General features: G+C 39.7%; 1 long non-coding RNA gene across 3 annotated transcripts in view; it reads right to left on the bottom strand.

The window, feature by feature from the left end:
• The window catches only part of LOC132538275 (uncharacterized), a 290,896-nt gene that overhangs the window by 230,595 nt on the left and 40,667 nt on the right, over positions 1-19,634 (bottom strand). For 2 of the 3 annotated variants that reach the window (XR_009549676.1, XR_009549677.1), the window contains exons 2-3: positions 5,035-5,102; positions 2,283-2,441 (exon numbers count right to left, since the gene is read on the bottom strand). This is a non-coding gene — a long non-coding RNA (uncharacterized LOC132538275). The remainder of the gene's footprint in view (positions 1-2,282; positions 2,442-5,034; positions 5,103-19,634) is intronic. The other variant, XR_009549675.1, reaches the window with a different exon arrangement.

The raw sequence follows: 19,634 nt of genomic DNA, 5'->3' as shown, positions 1-19,634 counted from the left end.
TTGAAAAGGGGTTAAAAACTCATGCATATAAGTTTTATTTATATAAAAACATGTTTTGCCACATTCATGAGTCAAAACATTGAGTTGCAAAATGGAAGGTTATATTTTAACTTCAACTAATGAGAAGTTTAAATGTTTACAAAAACTGGGAGAATTTTGTAGAATTTATCTCTAGGTGGTAAGAATACTAGTAATTGTGTGCCCATAGGTTAGAGCAAAATACATACCTTAAAGCAAAAGTGTACAAAATGTCAAGCAAGTAGAAATGCCCAAAAAAAAAAAAAGACACCATAAAATAATACTTATATACATTTCCCATATTTGGAAGCTACTCTCTTCCGTGATCCAGCTTTCTAGTCTTATTTCCAACTCTGACACCATCTCCCCAGATAATACCTTGGTCCACCTGCATGTTAGCTATTGTGCTTGGGCAGAAATTAGTAAAGTCATGGGCCCCTTGGAATATACCTAAAATAGACCTATTAGCTTTTTCCAAAATGGAGACCCCAAAACTCACCTGCTATATTCTTGAATTTACATTCCTGACTATTAAACAATTTGCTCTGCTTTATATCTTAATGCATTTCAGCCACCAAGTTGCAGGTGCTATCATTATGCCAGCCTGACTTCCCTGGACAGAGGACCTCAGCAATGTATCCTGGATGTCCACCTCTCCAGAGCCCTGCCCCACTAAGGAAAGATAGGGGCAGGCTGGGAGTATGGATCAACCTGCCAATGCCCATGCTCAGCGTGGAAGCAATTACAGAAGCCAGACTTTCAACCTTCTGTATCACATAGTGACCCTGTGTCCATACTCCCACAGGGATAAAGAATAGGAAAGCTTTCAAGGGAGGCGATGGGATATGGAACCATGGGGGTGGAAATTGTATGGAATTGTACCCCTCTTATTCGACGGTCTTGTTGATATATTTTATTTTATAAATAAAAAATTTGAAAGTGCATACACAAAAAAGAATACTAGTGATTGAAATTTTCTTTTCTTCTTGCTTGTGTGTAACCTAAATTTCTGCATTTTACTATACACCTTTTACAAAATAAAGGACAAAACAAAAATCATACCTAGGGCCCAGATCAGGTGACATCCCTCCTGTAAAGACTATTGAGAGTAATCTCTCCATGTCACCTCCTGATTCTGAATGTTGAATAGATGGATTTATGCCTGTCTCCAATACCAAGCAAACTCTTGCATTTAAGTCTCTTTAAATGACTGAGTGATCAAGTAAGATCCTATAGAATATAACTTGCCTTTCACTCTGCAGTACCAAATGCACTCTCATAGTTTATACATGGTGCTCTCCCCCCAAACATATGTACACAGCCTAGAATCTGTGCAAGCCACCTTGCTTGAGTGAAGGGTCTTTGAGCATGTCATGAAGTTAAGGACCTAAGATCATCCTGCCTAATCCAGGTGGACCCTAAATCAAATAGCAAGTATCCTTATGAGAGACAGCTGTACACCAGAAGCTGGGAAATACAAAGCAGGATTTTCCCCTACAGCTTTCAAAGGCAGCACAGCCCCAGTGACAGTTTTCTACTTTGGACTTTTGCCCTCCAGCGAAAGAATATTTTCCTGTTATTTCTAAGTCACAAAGTCTATGGCAGTAGGGCCAGGTGGTGGTGCACCTGGTTAAATACACATATTACCATGCACAAGGACCCAGGTTCAAGTCCCCAGTCCCCACCTACAGGAGGAAAGCTTCACAAGTGGTGCAGCAGTGCTGAAGGCATCTCTGTCTTTCCCTTCCTTTCTGTCTCCTCTCTTTCTCAATTTCTCTGTTCTATCAGATAAAATAAAGTTCATTTAAAAAAAAAATTCAGGGCAATGGGTCACAGTGCACATAGTAGGAACACTATCAATATTTGTGAGAGAAAAAGAGAGTTGTTTGTATGACTATGTCCGTGGCTTTACTAGCTTTGATTCAGAAAGAAAGATTCTCCTTGCAATACTTTTCTAAACCTGAATTGTTAATGATCGAATTTGAATTCTTCCTTCCACCATGTGCTATAAGGCAACCCAAAGGCAAAGTGTTACCAGGTGATCTATTAGCCTTAATTTGAAATGTGGAAGGAATAGTAAAACCAACTCTCCCTTCAGATATCATTTTGGAGGCCCAGTATTCCCCCACACTTTCTCAAATACTAAGCTCCTTATTTAACTAGAGTTCAGTATCCATGGCTTTGCACAGACTTTCCCCAAACACTGACAGTAAGAGGTTTAAAGGGACAACGACAGAGTGGAGAGGTTGAAAAATCTGACCTACTTTTCTGTCTGTTCTGAAAAGTCCATGTCATTTTCTTCCTGTGAACCAACTCAGTTCTTTAATCTGCATGTACAGTTCCTGTCCAGAGAGGGCATAATTTGGCCTGATGTGTCTGCTTTTTGTTGTGCTTTTGAATCAGATGCTTCAGAGCTTTGAAAACTGAGAGGAGAGAGAGAGTTAGAGAGTGTTTCCTAGGCTTGGAAAAAAAAAATACTTGAACACTCAAGAGATCATCATGGAAAACGTGGTGTAAATAAAAGTGAGTGGGGTGGCAATGGGTCAGAGAGAAAGAAACATTGAAACCTCATAAATTGCTAAAAAAGTGATATCTTCCCAGGGTGACAGAAAGTTTCAGTTTCCAAGGTCACTTTTCATTCATGTGGTGAACAACTGTAAGATTCCAAATATAAAACAGCTTTTTAAAGGAAGCTTTTCTTGCTGGGTTTGAGCTACCAATTTGATCTTGCTAAACTGGAGTGCAGTTCCCTTTTTTCCCCCCTCAAGTCAAGTGAAGCTTTCGTCTTCTCATGTCAGAGAGCAAGTAGAAGATTCATAGGAAAAATGATAGCCTTTTGACTCTCATATCAACCAGAAATGAAGAGATGCCTGCAGTCTAGTCAAGGGTCATAGGGATAGCCAGATGGTTCACAAGGACAAGGACCAGACCTATAGCCTTAGTTGACTTAGACAGTGTAGCTATAGATTACACTTCTAAGGCATAAATTGCATTTTAATGATGACTTTCACCACCTGAAAAAAACCAACATGAATTTTGGTCCATGGCCAGTGTGGAAAATGTTCCTTAACAGAAAGATGTTTAAAGTGCTCCTTTAAAAGCATACCTAAACATAGTTCTTACTTACTGTGCACTTAAGACTCTAATGACTGGCTCTGAAAAATATTTCTCATAATAATTGGAAAACTGAAATACACTTTTCAATTTGCCACCCTCAAACAGTAAAGCCAGGGGATTACTGTGTTACAAATCAATCGGTGTCACTTAAAAAGGATATTATGCAGTAGACTAGCTTGATCGAAGAGTGTGGAATATCCAAGTCCAAAAGGATTTTTGTCCAGACACATCAATAGACTAGAATTAGCCCTACCTGATGTAGCAGAAACCCTAAATCCAGGTAGCACTCAAAAGAAGGTAGTGAGCACAACACAAATGAGACTCTTTCGCTAACTTCTGGAGAAGAGAGGAAGCAACAAGGTTGAACTGTATATCCCAGTGTCTTGAGTACCTTCCTGCCTGCAGGAGACATTTGACACCCATCCATATCTAAATGGTAACTGTATATGCCCCATTGTTTTTTCATAGGACATGATTGCAAAATACGTGGTACAAACCAATATGAAGATAGAACTCAGTTTATATGATTTGAATATATACTTCTTTTTTTTATTTTCACAAAAGCTTTGTATTTTGCTCTTTTTAATTTTTTTTATTATAGGGGAATTAATGTTTTACATTCAACAGTAAGTACAGTAGTTTGTACATGCATAACATTCCCCAGTTTCCCATATAACAATACAACCCCACTAGGTCCCCTAAATCCATCTTGGATCTGTATTCTCCCAACTATACTTCATTTTTACAAATAGTTTGTCTTCTGGAATAATTTGAGGAGAAGAGATGTTAGTTATTCTTTGAATGTCTTATAGAATTTGTTAGTAAAGCTGTCTGGGCCTGGGCTTTTATTCTTGGGAAGATTTTGCCTGGTTCAATTTCTAAATTAGTGATCGGCTTGTTTAAGCTTTCTACTTCCTCTTGGGTTAGGTTCAGCAGGTGGGGTGATTCTAAGAAAGCATCCCTCTCTTCTAGGTTGTCCAATTTATTCCCATAAAGATAGTTATGATATTCAGATATGATTCTTTGTACCTCCCCATCTTTGGTTGTAATTTCATCTCTCTTGTTCCTGATTGTTTTTATCATATTTTCTTTCTTTTTCTTTTTATGATTCTAGCCAGTGGTTTATCTGTCTTATTTATCCTTTCAAAGAATCTGCGCTCAGTTTCATTAATTTTTTTTGAATCATCTTTCTAGATTCTGTTAATTAATTCCTGCTCTGATTTTGACTATTTCCTTTCTCCTGCTGACTTTTGGGTCTCTTTATTGCTCTTTTCTTAGTTGGTTTAGTTGTGATGGTACTTGAGATCTTTGCTGCTTGTTAATATGGACCTGTATGGCTGTAAACTTCCTTCTTAGGATAGCTTAGGGTCGGTATTTTTTATGTCAGTCTAGGGTCTCCCTGCTGTTGTTCCAGCCTCTGTAAAACAACAGCATTAGAAACTCAAGAAGCTAAAAGCCACGCCCCCCCAAAGGGTGAAGAACAAAATAATGAGGTCAACATCCAAACACTAGTTAAGGAAATAATCACAGGAGTGAGTAAAGAGTTTGAAAGAATTGTCACCAGAAATACAGAAACAACAAATGAGACTCTGGAAGAAAACATTAATTATCTCAACATTATTAGAGAGCTGGACGCTGAAATATCTGAGCTAAGAACACAACTAGCTAAACAAGCTAAAACAGTATCAGAACAGGATAACAAAATAGATGAACTCCAGAAAACAGTAGAGGGGAGAGAGAATAAAATCAATGAGGCTGAAGACAGAATTAACAAGATCGAGGATGAATAAGAGACAACTAAAAAAGAAAATCTCAAAAAGAGATTAAGAGATACTGAAAACAACAACAGAGACCTATGGGATGACTTCAAAAGAAACAATATACGCATTATTGACTTACCAGAGGAAGAAAGAGAGGGAGAGAAACAAAGCATTCTTCAGGCCATAATTGCTGAAAACTTCTCTAGTCTAGACAACATAAAATACATAAAGGTTCAAGAATCCCAGAGAGTCCTAAACAGAATTAACCCAGACTTAAAGATACCAAGACACATCATATTTAGAATGGAAAGGAGTAAGGATAAAGAAAAGATCCTGAAGGCTGCAAGAGAAAAACAAAGAGTCACCTACAGAGGAAAACCCATAAGATTAGCAGCAGACTTCTCTACACAAACACTACAGGCCAGAAGAGACTAGCAAGATATCTGTTGAGTGCTCAATGGGAAAGGCTTTCAACCAAGAATACAGTATCTGCTAGACTATCATTCAGACTAGATGGAGGCATTAAAAATGGCTGTCAAGGCTGCTGACTTCAGGCTATTCCCATGGCTCACAGGAGGGGTGTGTGTGTGTGTGTGTCTGCGTGTGGTGTCTTTGAGCTGAAAGAGCTACAGTGATGATTTCTCTTGTGATTCCATTTATTTTTTGTCAAATAAACACAAATAATAAATCTCTAGGCATTCTTAAAAAAAAAAAAAAAAAACCTTCTCAGACAAGCAACAGTTGAAAGAATCAACTATTACCAAGCCTGCCCTGAAAGAAGTTCTGAAAGGTCTCCTATAGACAGTCAGACCACCATAAATCGGCCCTATATCAGAACACTCTAAAAATCTACAAGAATGGCGTTAAAATATATTTAATCATTGATATCAATAAATATCAATGGCCTGAATTCACCTATTAAAAGGTACAGAATAGGAAGATGGATCAGAAAACACAACCTAACAATATGCTGTCTACAGGAAACCCACCTAACTCAACAAGAAAAACACAGACTCAAAGTGAAAGGATGGAAAACAATTATACAGGCCAACGGCCCATAAAAAAGGGCAGGAACAGCTATTCTCATATCTGACATGATAGACTTTAAAATAGATAGAATTTAAAAAGATAAGGATGGACACTACTTAACGCTCAGAGGATCAGTCAATCAAGAGGACTTAACAATTATTAACATCTATGCACCCAGTGAGAAGCCATCTAAATACATCAAACATCTACTGAAAAAGCTACAACAATATATTAACAGCAACACAGTCATAGTAGGGGACTTCAACACCCCACTCTCTCAACGTGACATATCATCCAGGCAGAAAATCAATAAAGACATGAGGGAGTTAAATGAGGAGATAAACTACAACTATTGGACATTTTCAGAGTTATTCATCCCATGAACTGGAATACACATTCTACTCAAGGCCACATGGGTTATTCTCAGGGATAGACCATATGAGGGGCCACAAAGACAGCATCAGAAAATTCAAGAACATTGAAATCATCCCAAGCATCTTCTCAGAGCACGGTGGAATTAAACTAACACTGAACAATCAACAAAAGATTAGTAATAGTCCCAAAATGTGGAAGCTGAATAGCACACTACTTAACAAATACTGGGTCAAAGAGGAAATAAAGAAAATAATCAAAATGTTTCCAGAGTTCAATGAAAATGAAGACACAAGCTATCAAAATATTTGGGACACAGCTAAGGCAGTACTGAGAGGGAAGTTCATAGCTATACAAGCACACATTAGGAAACAAGAAAAAGCACAAATAAACAGCCTGATTGCACATCTTAAAGACCTAGAAGAAGAACAACAAAGGAACCCTAAAGCAACCAGAAGGACAGAAATCACTAAAGTTAGGGCAGAAATAAATAACATTGAAAATAAGAAATTCATACAAAAGATCAATGAAAGTAAATGTTGTTTCTTTGAAAGAGTGAACAAAATCGACAAACCTTTAGCCAGACTCACAAAACAAAAAAGGGAGAAGACCCAAATAAATCTATTTGTAAATGAAAGAGGAGATATCACAACAGACACCACAGAAATTCAACATATCATGCGAGGCTTCTATGAACAACTATATGCCACCAAGCTATAGAACCTGGAAGAAATGGACGATTTCCTAGATACCTAACTTCCAAAACTAAATAAAGAGGAAGTAGATAACACGAACAGGCCCACCACAGCTAATGAAATTGAAACAGTTATCAAAAACCTTCCCAAAAATAAAAGTCCTGGATCAGATGGCTTTACAAATGAATTCTACAAAACCTTCAAAGAAGAAGTAATACCTCTACTTTTAAAAGTCTTCCAGAAGATTGAAGACACTGTAATACTCCCTGCCAGCTTCTATAAAGCCAACATCACTTTGAAGCTAATATGACTCTGATACTGAAAGCAGACAGGGACACAACCAAAAAAGAAAACTACAGACCAATATCTCTGACGAACATAGATGCTAAAATATTGAACAAAATTCTAACCAACTGGATACAGGAGTATATTTAAAAGATTGTTCATCATGACCAAGTGGGGTTTACACCAGGGATGCAAGGTTGGTTTAATATATGTAAATCAATCAATGTGATCCACCACATCTATCAAAGCAAGAACAAAATCCACATGGTCATATCAATAGATGCAGAAAAAGCCTTTGACAAAATACAACATCCCTTTTATAATCAAACACCACAAAAATGGGAATAGACGGAAAATTCCTGAAGATAGAAGAGTCTATATATAGCAAATCTACAGCCAACATCATACTCAATGGTGAAAAACTGGAAGCATTTCCACTCAAACCAGGTACTAGACAGGGCTGCCCACTGTCACCATTACTATTCAACATAGTGTTGGAAGTTCTTACCATAGCAATCAGGCAGGAGCAAGGAATTAAAGGCATACAGATTGGAAGAGAAGAAGTCAAACTCTCCCTATTTGCAGATGACATGATATATCCACAGAAAAACCTAAAGAATCCAGCAAGAAGCTTTTGGAAATCATCAGGCAATACAGTAAGGTGTCAAGCTACAAAATTAACATTCAAAATCTGTGGCATTCTTCTATGCAAACACTAAGTTAGAAGTGTTGGGAAATTGTGCAGATGTGGTTGAGCTTTGCAGGGCTCACAAACTACCCTATTTCCATGCTAGTATGGCCCATCCCATTATCTACACACTAATCTTCTGCTTCCTCTTACATATGGCTGAAGGTCTAATTCCGAATGTCAACTAAATCCCTGGCAACAGTTGCTAGGGAAGCCCCTACCATTTCCAGCCCTTCCCATTTATGGTATTATAAAAGCCACTTCCATTTCTGGTTTCTCTCTCTTCCATGTCCAGAACTAGAGGAGGTCAGCTGTGCAGACCAGGAGGTGGACGCCGGCCATTGCAGCTGGCTCCAAATGGCTTAACCCACTGCACTCACTCCCGACTCTGGGGCGTCCACATGAATAAAGATTTTATATTGCTACCACCACGAGCTTAGTTCCTGGATCATCTCTCCCACCCCCAACGCAAGCCCAACAAGAAGAAGATGAAATCGAGAAATCAATTCATTTTACTATAGCATCAAAAACAATCAAATCAAATCAAATATCTAGGGATAAACCTAACCAAAGAAATGAAAGACTTGTATACTGAAAATTATGAGTCACTCCTCAAGGAAATAGAAAAAGACACAAAGAAGTGGAAAGACATTCCATGTTCATGGGTTGGAAGAATTAACATCATCAAAATGAAAATACTACCCAGTGCCATCTTCAAATTGAATGCTATCCCCATCAAGATCCCAACCACATTTTTAAAAATTTTTTATTTAAGAAAGGATTAATGAACAAAAACATAAGGTAGGAGGGGTACAACTCCACACAATTCCCACCACCCAATCTCCATAACCCACCCCCTCCCATGATAGCTTTCCCATTCTCTAGCCCTCTGGGAGCATGGACCCACCAACCACATTTTTTAATGGTTTTTTTTTGTTGTTGTTGTTATTGAATAGAGACAGAGAAATTGAGAGAGAAGGGGGAGATAGAGAGGAAGAGAGACAGAGAGACACCTGCAGACCTGCTTCACCACCTGTGAAGCAACTCTCCCGCAGGTGAGGAGCCGGGGGCTTGAACCAGGATCCTAACCAGTCCTTGCACTTTGCGCCACATGCGCTTAACCTGCTGTGCTACTACCCGACTCCCCCCAACCACATTTTTTAGGAGAATAGAACAAATGCTACCAGTGTTTCTCTGGAACCAGAAAAGACTTAGAATTGCCAAAACAATCTTGAGGAGAAAAAACAGAACTGGAAGCATCACACTCCCAGATCTCAAACTGTACTATAGGGCCATTGTCATCAAAACTGCTTGGTACTGGAACATGAATAGACACACTGACCAGTGGAATAGAATTGAGAGCCTAGAAGTAAGCCCCCACACCTATGGACATCTAATCTTTGACAAAGGGGCCCAGACTATTACATGGGGAAAGCAGAGCCTCTTCAACAAATGGTGTTGGAAACAATGGCTTGAAACATGCAGAAGAATGAAACTGAACCACTATATTTCACCAAATACAAAAAGTAAATTCCAAGTGGATCAAGGACTTTGGTGTCAGACCAGAAACTATCAGATACTTTGAGGAAAATATTGGCAGAACTCTTTCCCACTTAAATTTTAAAGACATCTTCAATGAAACAAATCCAATTACAAAGAAGACTAAGGCAAGCATAAACCTATGGGACTACATCAAATTAAAAAGCTTCCGCACAGCTAAAGAAAATAATATACCCTTTACAGAATGAGAGAAGATCTTTACATGCCATACATCAGACAAGAGGCTAATAACCAGGATATATAAACAACTTGCAAATCTCAACAACAAGAAAACAAACAACCCCATCCAAAAATGGGGGGAGGACATGGACAGAATATTCACCACAGATGAGATCCAAAAGGCCGAGAAAGACATGAAAAAAATGGTCCAAGTCTCTGGTTGTCAGAGAAATGCAAATAAAGACAACAATGAGATACCACTTCACTCCTATGAGGATGTCATACATCAGAAAAGGTAGCAGCAACAAATGCTAGAGAGGTTGTGGGGTCAAAGGAACCCTCCTACACTGCTGGTGGGAAGGTAAATTGGCCCATCTCTGTGGAGAACAGTCTGGAGAATTCTCAGAAGGCGAGAAATGGACCTACCCTATGACCCTGCAATTCCTCTCCTGGGGATATAGCCTAAGGAACCCAACACACCCATCCAAAAAAATCTGTGTACACATATGTTCTGGCAGCACAATTTGTAATAGCCAAAACCTGGAAGCAACCCAGGTGTCCAACAACAGATGAGTGGCTGAGCAAGTTGTGATATATATATATATATATATATATATATATATATATATATATATATATATGATACTCAGCTATAAAAAAATGGTGACTTCACTGTTTTTGGTCCATCTTGGATAGAGCTTGAAAAATTCATGTTAAGTGAAATAAGTCAGAAACAGAAGAATGAATATGGGATGATCTCACTCTCAGGCAGAAGCTGAAAAACAAGATCAGAAAAGAAAACACAAGTAGAACCTAAACTGGAATTGGTGTATTGCACCAAAGTAAAAGACACTGGGGTGGTTGGGTGGGTGGGGAGAATACAGATCCCAGAAGGATGACAGAGGACCTAGTGGGGGTTGTATTGTTATATGGAAAACTGGGAAATGATATGCATGTACAAACTATTGTATTTACTGTCGAATGTGAAACATTAATTCTCCAATAAAGAAATTAAAAATATAAATAAATAAATAAATATGACATTAAAGTTCTGTTCAACCCCATAAAAAATTTTTGGTCCATACTCTCAGAGGGATAAACATTAGGGGATGATAACCAGAGAGTTTTGAACTCTAATTCTATCAGGATTCAGAGACAGAAGAGGAAGAAAGAAAAAAAAAAAAAAAAAAAGAATCTACCTTTGAAACTGATAACTTAGAAAACTATTACCTTAACATCAATAAAAGGAGATTTATCTAAAAAATTTTTTTAAATGGTCACCTGGAGTGATGGATTTGTCATGTAGGCACTGAATCCCAGTGATAATCCTGGTGGCAATTAATAAAGAAAATGGGAAGTAGAAGAAGGAGGAGGAGGAGGAATAGGAGAAGGAGAAGAAAGATCTTTTCTGAATATACTATTCTGAATATTGACTATCACATTCAAATATATTGCCAGATGAAAAGCAGGGATCCAGGGAGTATGGCTCAACCAGATGTGTTCACAGGAGAGGAGGGGGAAAAATGCAAGGAAACAAAGAATATTAATCCAAAGCAAACCAAAGTCATCCCTGAACAGTGAAGCCTTGAGAATGACAAAAACAAGGGACTGGAGGTTGGGTGGTAGCGCACAGGAGTAAGTGCACATAGTATGAAGTGCAAGGACCTGTGCAAGGATCCTGGTTTGTACCCCCAGTTCCCCACCTGCAGAGGGGTTGCTTCACAAGCAATGAAGTAGGTCTGCAGATGTCTCTCTGTCCCTCTTCCTCTCTATCTTCCCCTTCCCTCTCAGTGTCTCTCTGTCCTACCAACAACAACAACATAATAATAATAATAATAAATAAAAATAAATGGTCACTAGAAGATCAAATCAAAGTATCAGCAGGGTTGGTTCACTCTGGAAACTCTGATGGAAAACCATGGTCCACAACCCTCTCCTAACTTGTGGTTGCTAACAATCCTTGGCACTCCTGAACCTCTGTACATTACACCAGACTCCACTTCCATCTTCATAGCATCCTCTCCTATGTGTGACTGTCTACTTTTCTGCCATTTACAAAGATCCCTTGCAAAAGGGAGAGAGATGGCCCACCCAGTAAAACATACACCTTGCCAATGGCGAGGGGAAATCTTCATGGATGGTCAATCAGTCCTGTGGTATCTCTCATTCTCAATTTAAAAAAAGACCACAGAGAGCCATCAAATCTTGAGAATCTTCAAGTGAAAATTCCCACATCTCCTCACAACAGAAAATACTAGTAATGTGGTCTGGGAGGTGGCGCAGTGGATAGGATTTTGGACTCTCAAGCATGAGTTCCTGAGTTCAATCCCCAGCAGCACGTGTACCTGAGCGATGTCTGGTTCTTTCTCTCTCTCCTATCATTTCTCATGAATAAATAAATAAAATCTTTAAAAAAAATTTTTTTTTAAAGAAAATACTAGTAATAAGGTCCCTTACCACTGGATTTAGAACACCCTCCAGAATGATAGGATCCTTACCACAATTACATTTACAAAGACACTTTTTCCAAACTAGGTCACACTCATAGGAACTAGGATTGAGGACATGAACACATCTTTGAGAGGAAGACAAATTCAATCCACAAAATCATCCAAGCAGTTTCACCTTTCATGAGTCATGTTTGCACACAATCCCATGTGGCTTGTTTATTAGTTTTGTTGTTTTTGGCAAGGGCACACCTCCGCTCTGGCTATTAGTTGTACCAGGAATTGAACCTAGGACCTCCCACAGGTAAGTCCTGTGCACTACTGCTGACCTTCTCCCTGGTCCAAATCCTATGGTTTTTGCTTTTGTTTTCACTGGAAGATAATGATAACTCTGCATCTACAAATTTAGTCTATGTCTCATTCATCGTTGTTTGCATAGATGTGAAAGGCACTTTTAATTCAGAACCAGAGAGGAGCATGGAACTTGCATGCCTCAGGTCCCAGAGGATGGCTGCACATCCAATTCCCAACACCACCTTATGCCAGAATTAAGCAGTGCTCTGATCTCTTAAACCTCCTCCTATTCCCTCGTTGTCTCTCAAATAATAAAGGCATATTTCTTTTTTTTTAAAAAAAAAAAAAAAAAAGGAAAATTTTAATTTAAAAGAAAAACAAGGAGTATGGATGGCTCAGCAGTAGATCACATACCTTGCATGAATGAGACCCTGAGTTTTAACTCCCAGCACCACATGAGAACAACAAAGACAAAAGCAAATGGAATACCATAAATAGCGGACAGTGAGTGCTCTGCACTCTCTTCTCTAATTCACTCTCTTTCAATTTTTAAAAACAAAAGTCAGTCTTCTTATTAAATATATATATATTTAATAAATAATACAGTGCAGTCCAAATTTAATGGACTTGTGTGTCTAAGGCCCCATAGGTCCCAGGTACAATTCCTGGCACTACCTTACGCCAGTTGATTAGCGTTTTAGTATCTCTCTCTCTCTCTCTCTCTCTCTCTCTCTCTCTCTCTCTCTCTTTGTGTGTGTGTGTGTGTGTCCCTTTCTCTCCTGAAAATAAATAAATAAATTTTAAAAAAGAAAAAGGAAATAAAAAAGAAAAGAAAAGAAAAAGGAACTGGGAAGAATATTAGGAGATGGGGAGAGAGATACATAAGCATTTATTCAGTTATGAATTGCTTATACTCTAAACTAGGCATCATGTCAGATGCCAGCACAAAAAAAAATACAGTGCCATGAAGTTTCAAAAGGTTTTTAAGGGGTCAGGTGGTGACATGTGGGGTAGAGTTTACATATTACCATGCATGAGGACCCAGGTTCAAGTTCCTGGACCCCACCTGCAGGAAGGAAGCTTCTTGAATGATGGAGAAGTGTGGGAGCTGGGAGGTAGCACAATGGGTTGAGCACACCTGGTGCGAAGCGTAAGAACCAGCGTAAGGATCCAGGTTGGAAGCCCCAGCTCCCCACCTGCAGGGAGAGTCGCTTCACAAGCAGTGAAGCAGGTTTGCAGGTGTCTATCTTTCTCTCTCCCTCTTTGTCTTCTCCTTCTCTCTTGATTTCTCTGTCCTATCCAACAACAATTACAGAAACAACAACAATAATAATAACAAGGGCAACAAAAGGGAAAAAAAAAACTCTACCTTGCATGCCACCACCTGACCCCTTAAAAACCTTTTGAAACTTCGTGGCACTGTAATTTTTTGTGTGTGTGCTGGCATCTGGCATGATGCCTAGTTTAGAGTACAAGCAATTCATAATTGAATTGGATTTGTAGTGTAGGCACTGAGCCCCAGCAATAACCCTGGAGGCAAAAAAGAGAGAGAGAAAGAGAGAGGGGGAGAGGGAGAGAGAGAGGGAGAGGGAGAGAGAGAGAGAGAGAAGGGAGAGAGAGAGAAAGAAGAGAGAGAGATGGAGAAGTGCTGCAGGCATTCCCTTCTCTTTCCTTCTCTGCCTGATCTTTTATTCAAAATTTGTTGGTATGCATGAGACCCCTTCTGTTTCATTTGGTTTAAATCCCCCCTGCTTAACACTATTCTATTTACATAACCACTTCATTCTATTTATATAACTGCTGTTAACAAGCACCTCCCTCCAGGGCATTGGTTCAATCCCCACTGTTTCATGATATGTTTTTGCTCCACCCCCCCTCCTTGTCACACCCTGATCCTCTCCTTGTCACACTCTGATTGTCACCAGTCACTTTTCTCTCCACCCTCTCTATGTCACACCCTGTTTCCACCCTACTTGGCAAGTATATATAAAGACAGCATTGTGAGTTTTAGAGTACTTTACCTTGAGTTTAGCTTAGCTCGTCTTAGATTGTGCTGCGTCCTGCATGAATAAAGAGATACTGCCTACAGCTCAACTATGAGTCCCTGGTCGTCTGTTACCTGCCCGTGAAGCCAGCCTGGCGAAAACAACCTAACCCATCGAAAACAACAAAAATTAATATGTACCTGGGACTCCAAGGACCTAGATTCGGTCCCTGGCAACATGATAAACCAGAGCTGAGCAGTGTTCTGGTGATGATGAAGAAAAAGGGGAAGGAGAAAGAGAAGGGGGAGGAAAAAGAAAAGAAGAAAGAGAACAGAAAAGAAAAGGAAAGGAAATTACAGTGGCTCAATTTGGGAAAACAATGGCAATACAAAGGTTAGCTGAGTGTAATTAGAGATGCATGCAAAAATTTGTGGGTTCACAGAGAAGGAGCAGTTAACACTCCCAGGGGTCAGAGAGAGGTCCCCAGAGAGTAGATGACATCTCAGCTAGGTCCTAACAGATGTGTGGGTGTGTGCCAAGGCAAGAAAGAGTTCAGGAAGGACATTTCAGGCAAAGAACAGAACAGGAACAGATCTCTGGATGCTGAAACAGGTTCACAAGTTAAGCAAGCAAGAAGCAGCTCATTTTGATTTCAATCCATTCTCTTCCCATCACTCTCTGCTCACAAATTTTCAGTGGCTTTTCATTATTTAAGACATACAACCCAGATAGCTCACCTGGTAGAGCACACGTGTGACAGGTGTGAGTCCCGAGTTTCTGGAGCAGTGGGGTGGTGCCATGGTTTGTCCTCTCTGATTCTACCTGAGATTGAAGGCATTGTGGGGTGGGGGGTGGAAGAGTTGAGAGAGGGGGGTTTGATGGGGCAGGGGGAGAGTCCACCAGTGGCATTGCGCAGATGTGAAAATCTACCCCAGTAAAAGCCTTGCAGCTATGGAAAAAGAAATAGCCATTAAATAATAATAATAATATAGCCCGGGAGGTGACACATGGAGGAAACATTAGACCCTCAAACATGAAGTCCTGAGTTCAAGCCCCAACATCACATACTTCTCCCTCTCTCTTCCCTCTTTTTTTACCTAATAAATCTAAATAAATAAATAAGTATACAATCCAAATCCCCATTTTAAAATTCTGGCACTCTGTGACTGAGGTCAAATTGCTTCTCCCTGACGTGAAGCCCAAGCTAAGATGTCCTGGTCCAGTCTGCCCCTTAAATGGAGCCCTTGGTCCTACGGAAACACCCCACATGCCTACTGAACCACTATGTGAGGAGCTCCTACAAGTTCCCAGGTCCATAGATTCCTGAGCACTCTTGGGGAACGTTTTCATTTGCAAAACTCCCATGAACCAATTTCATTTAGTAATATCTGAAGGTAATTTTTCAAGGTTAAAAAAAAAAAAGTCAGCTTCTGTGACCCAGAAGGTGGTGCAGTGGATAAAAGACTGATTCTCGAGCATGAGGTCTCGAGTTCAATCCCCAGTATCACATATGCCAGGGTGATATTCTGGATTTCTCTTTCTCCTCTCTTTCTCATAAGCAGATAAATAACTTTAATGCTCTTTATCCAGAGAGTAATAATGTAGTACCTTTCAAGGAGTCCTAATTTTGTCCACTGTCAACCCCAGCAAACGTATATGTATATGTATATGTATATGTATATGTATATGTATATGTATATGTATATGTATATGTATATGTATATGTATATGTATATATCTTTGTCTTGTCTTCAGAATGAAGGAGAAAGTGGGGAGCCAGGTAGTGGTGCATCTGGTTAAGTGCACACATGACAGTGCAAAGGGACCCAGGTTCAAGTCCCGGGTCCCCATCTGCTGGGGGAAAGCTTCATGAGTGGTCAAGCAGGGCCTCAGGTATCTCTCTGTCTCTTTACCTCTCTAGCTCCCATTCTCTTCTCAATTTTTCTGTCTCTATCCAATAACAAATAAATAAGATTTTAAAGAGAGAGAGATTGAGCGGTGAAATGGCAAAATGTGAACAAGTATGGAATTCATGATGCTCCCCAAACCTTGAGTTCATTTCCAATGCACTGACTGTGAGGGGCTGACCTGAACCCATGTGGGCCTATTTATAACCTCTGTTTCACTCAGTGTGCAATCCTGCCTATGGCTGCCAGTTTAATATGAGGTGTGATTACACAATACTGCAAGAGTCTCCATGAGGGGTGTTAAGTGACATTCCATGTCCTGAAACCCATCTGGCCCCAAGGATTTTGGATGTGGGACTGTGGGACTCCACAGTCCTGCTGCAGGCGTTTTGAATGACCAGTTTTCCCTATGGTGGTGGTTATTCTTAGCTTGAATTCATTGGAGCGATTGCCTGGTTATGGTCACTGAAAAATCGTTGTCAAGGGCAAGTAAAATAACCAAGCAAAACAAACAAGCTCAGCTGGAGATGAGAGAGTGGCATGTGGCCTAATCCCTCCCCTCCCCAGGCTTCTGCCTTATCTCCATGGTCTGCTAAAGCCTATGTGTCAGGCAGGACACAGTCTGACTGACATGGACTGAATTACACTGAAGGCAAGATGTGCAATGGCTGGATATCTCCACCTTCTGACCCTGACACCTTGGGTCTGCAGATACTCTCACAGCTTCATTTGAACTACTAAGCATCTAGACAGTCAAGGACTTGGGAAGGGCTTCCAGGTACTTAGGTCCTTTGCTCCATCCATACATAAATGCTACTTCTTATACACACATGTGCAGTCATGCATATACACATTTGTGCACACACATACATATATTCACACATGCAATGTATGTACATATACACACACTAAAAATAGTGCATGAGGCCTTTATTTTCCCTAATTTTTTTTTAATCAGAGCACTGCTCAGCTCTGGCTTGTGGTGGTGTTAGGGATTGGACCTGGAACTTTGGAACCTCAGAAAATACCATCATGTTATTTGCCCAGCTCTTTTTTCAGCTTTCTCTTACATCATGACATGTATTTTGCACTAAAATAGACTTTACATATATAAAGAATTTGGAGAAAATACAAAACATATTTATGGTAGTTAATCAGTGCAGGAGGTTTTTTTTTAATAGTTACTTATTTATTCCCTTTTGTTGCCCTTATTGTTTTATTGTTGTAGATATTATTGTTGTTGTTATTATTGATGTCATTGTTGTTGAATAGGACAGAGAGAAATGGAGAAAGGAGGGGAAGACAGAGAGGGGGTGAGAAAGATAGACACCTGCAGACCTGCTTCACCACCTGTGAAGCGACTCCCCTGCAGGTGGGGAGCTGGGGGCTTGAACTGGGATCCTTATGCCGGTCCTTGTGCTTTGCACCACCTGCGCTTAACCCGCTGTGCTACTGCCCGACTCCCGAGGTTTTTTTTTTAAAGACAGATTTGGATCTATGCTCCAACTCTTCTACCTCCTAAAAGAGAAGTTAGAATAATATAACTCATTCTGTAATGCTTCTAAATTAAATTATAATTTAAGTGATTATAATTATTTTCTTTGGGTATTTTTTAGATGGCAAACGCTAGAAGAAGAAGAACAGGATCAAGTAATTTAAAAAAATAGATGGTAAGGGCAGAGCCAAGATGACGACTTGGAGGCAGCTGCTGGCATGAGCTCCCACAACAACTGCTGGAAAGGTAGGATCCCTGGCCATCAGCAGGACGGTTAATAAGGGGTCCTAAGTGTGACACCAAGGAGATGACTATAGCTCAATTTGGGTTAGAAAACAGAGGAAAAAAGAAAGGAAATATTTTGATTATTTATGAAATGCACCCCTCTCCCCCACCCTATAACCAGACCCCAGAGGCTGGAGAGCTACTACTAGCAGGCTCCCCGCTGAGCTTTTTTCTTTACCAAGATTCCTGGCTCACCACAGGTGTCATTCCAGTCCTTTTCCTTTCTGATTCTATTTGCTCTTTTTTTTTTTTCATTTCAAGCTCAGTTAGAGTGACAATATATCTGACCAATCAGAGCCTCACCCTGCCTGGGAAAGACTACCTGGAGGGTTTTGTTTGTTTGTTTGTTTGTTTTGTTTTGTTTTTGTTTTTTTAACAGTTGGCTGTCTTTGCTCAAGCTGCCTGAGCCAATCAGGAGCCGTCCAAGCTGCAGACTGACTGTTAGGGTTTTTTACTCTGTTCTGTTTTATTATTACTATTATATATATGCGTGTCCCTTTCCCCCCCTCCTTCAGGTTGACAAAAATTAACTTTTAGTGTATTTTCCATTGCTGGGTGACTATGTGTCCTATCCATTGTGAGAGGAACTTGTTTCACTCAACCTACTTCCTCTATCCACTCTCCCCCTTCTCCCTCCTCCTCCTAGCTAATTAAAAAAAAAAAAAAAAAAACTCTTCCTTTCACTGCTATTTTTTCTTTTTTTTCCTTATTCTTGTCTTCTTTTCTTCCTTCCTCCTTCTGCTTTCTGAATTCACTGATACTCATTTGTGAATTATTTGGGGGAAGAAATCTGACTCAGAGTGGACTCTCTTTGTGTGTGTCTCTTCTCTACTTCCCTTTATCCTCTTGCTACCTCTAAAATTTACAGTGGACAGTAGACTTGAATAATTGTCTATTCTTGCTATCCCTTTTTTCCTGTCTCTTTCTTTTTCATTTGGATTTGGTTGCTATTTTTTCTTGGACTAGAGGCATTGTTTGGCTAACTGGTATTAGTTAAACTGTTTCAATCCTTGCTTCAGTTACTATTGTAATTCCCAAGGTTGGTGACTGCATTTGTCATAAAGGTATTCAGTATAGCATGGCTTGTACTCAAAACACAATAACTGAAGAACAACAGAACATAAAAAATAATAATAATATAAAAAAATGATTAAACCAAGAGCAAATAAAAGTGCTACTGCAATGAATGAAGACAGGAGCCCAGAAGAAAGTACGAATCAGTCAGAAGTAAACATAGATAAGAAAAGCACGCAAGCAATAGTAAACTTAATAATCACAGAATTGAAGACAATTATGGAGGAAAGGGCTAGAAGAACTATGGAAACAACAAATGAGACCCTCAAGGAAAATACTAGCTACCTTGAGGGAATTAGAGAACTGAAAGCTGAAACAGCTGAACTGAAGAAAGAAGCTGCAGGAAGGGAAAGCAGACTAACAGAAGCAAAAAGCAGAATTAGCCAGCCAGAGGATGAGCTAGAAAAAACTAAGAAAGAGGTAAAAGAGCTCAAGAAGAAATTGAGAGACACTGAAAACAACAA

Source organism: Erinaceus europaeus, chromosome 4 (assembly GCF_950295315.1).
Source record: "Erinaceus europaeus chromosome 4, mEriEur2.1, whole genome shotgun sequence".
Classification (NCBI taxonomy): Eukaryota; Metazoa; Chordata; class Mammalia; order Eulipotyphla; family Erinaceidae; genus Erinaceus; species Erinaceus europaeus.
Note: the sequence above shows the minus strand (reverse complement) of the source record. Positions and strands in the feature narration are given on the sequence as shown.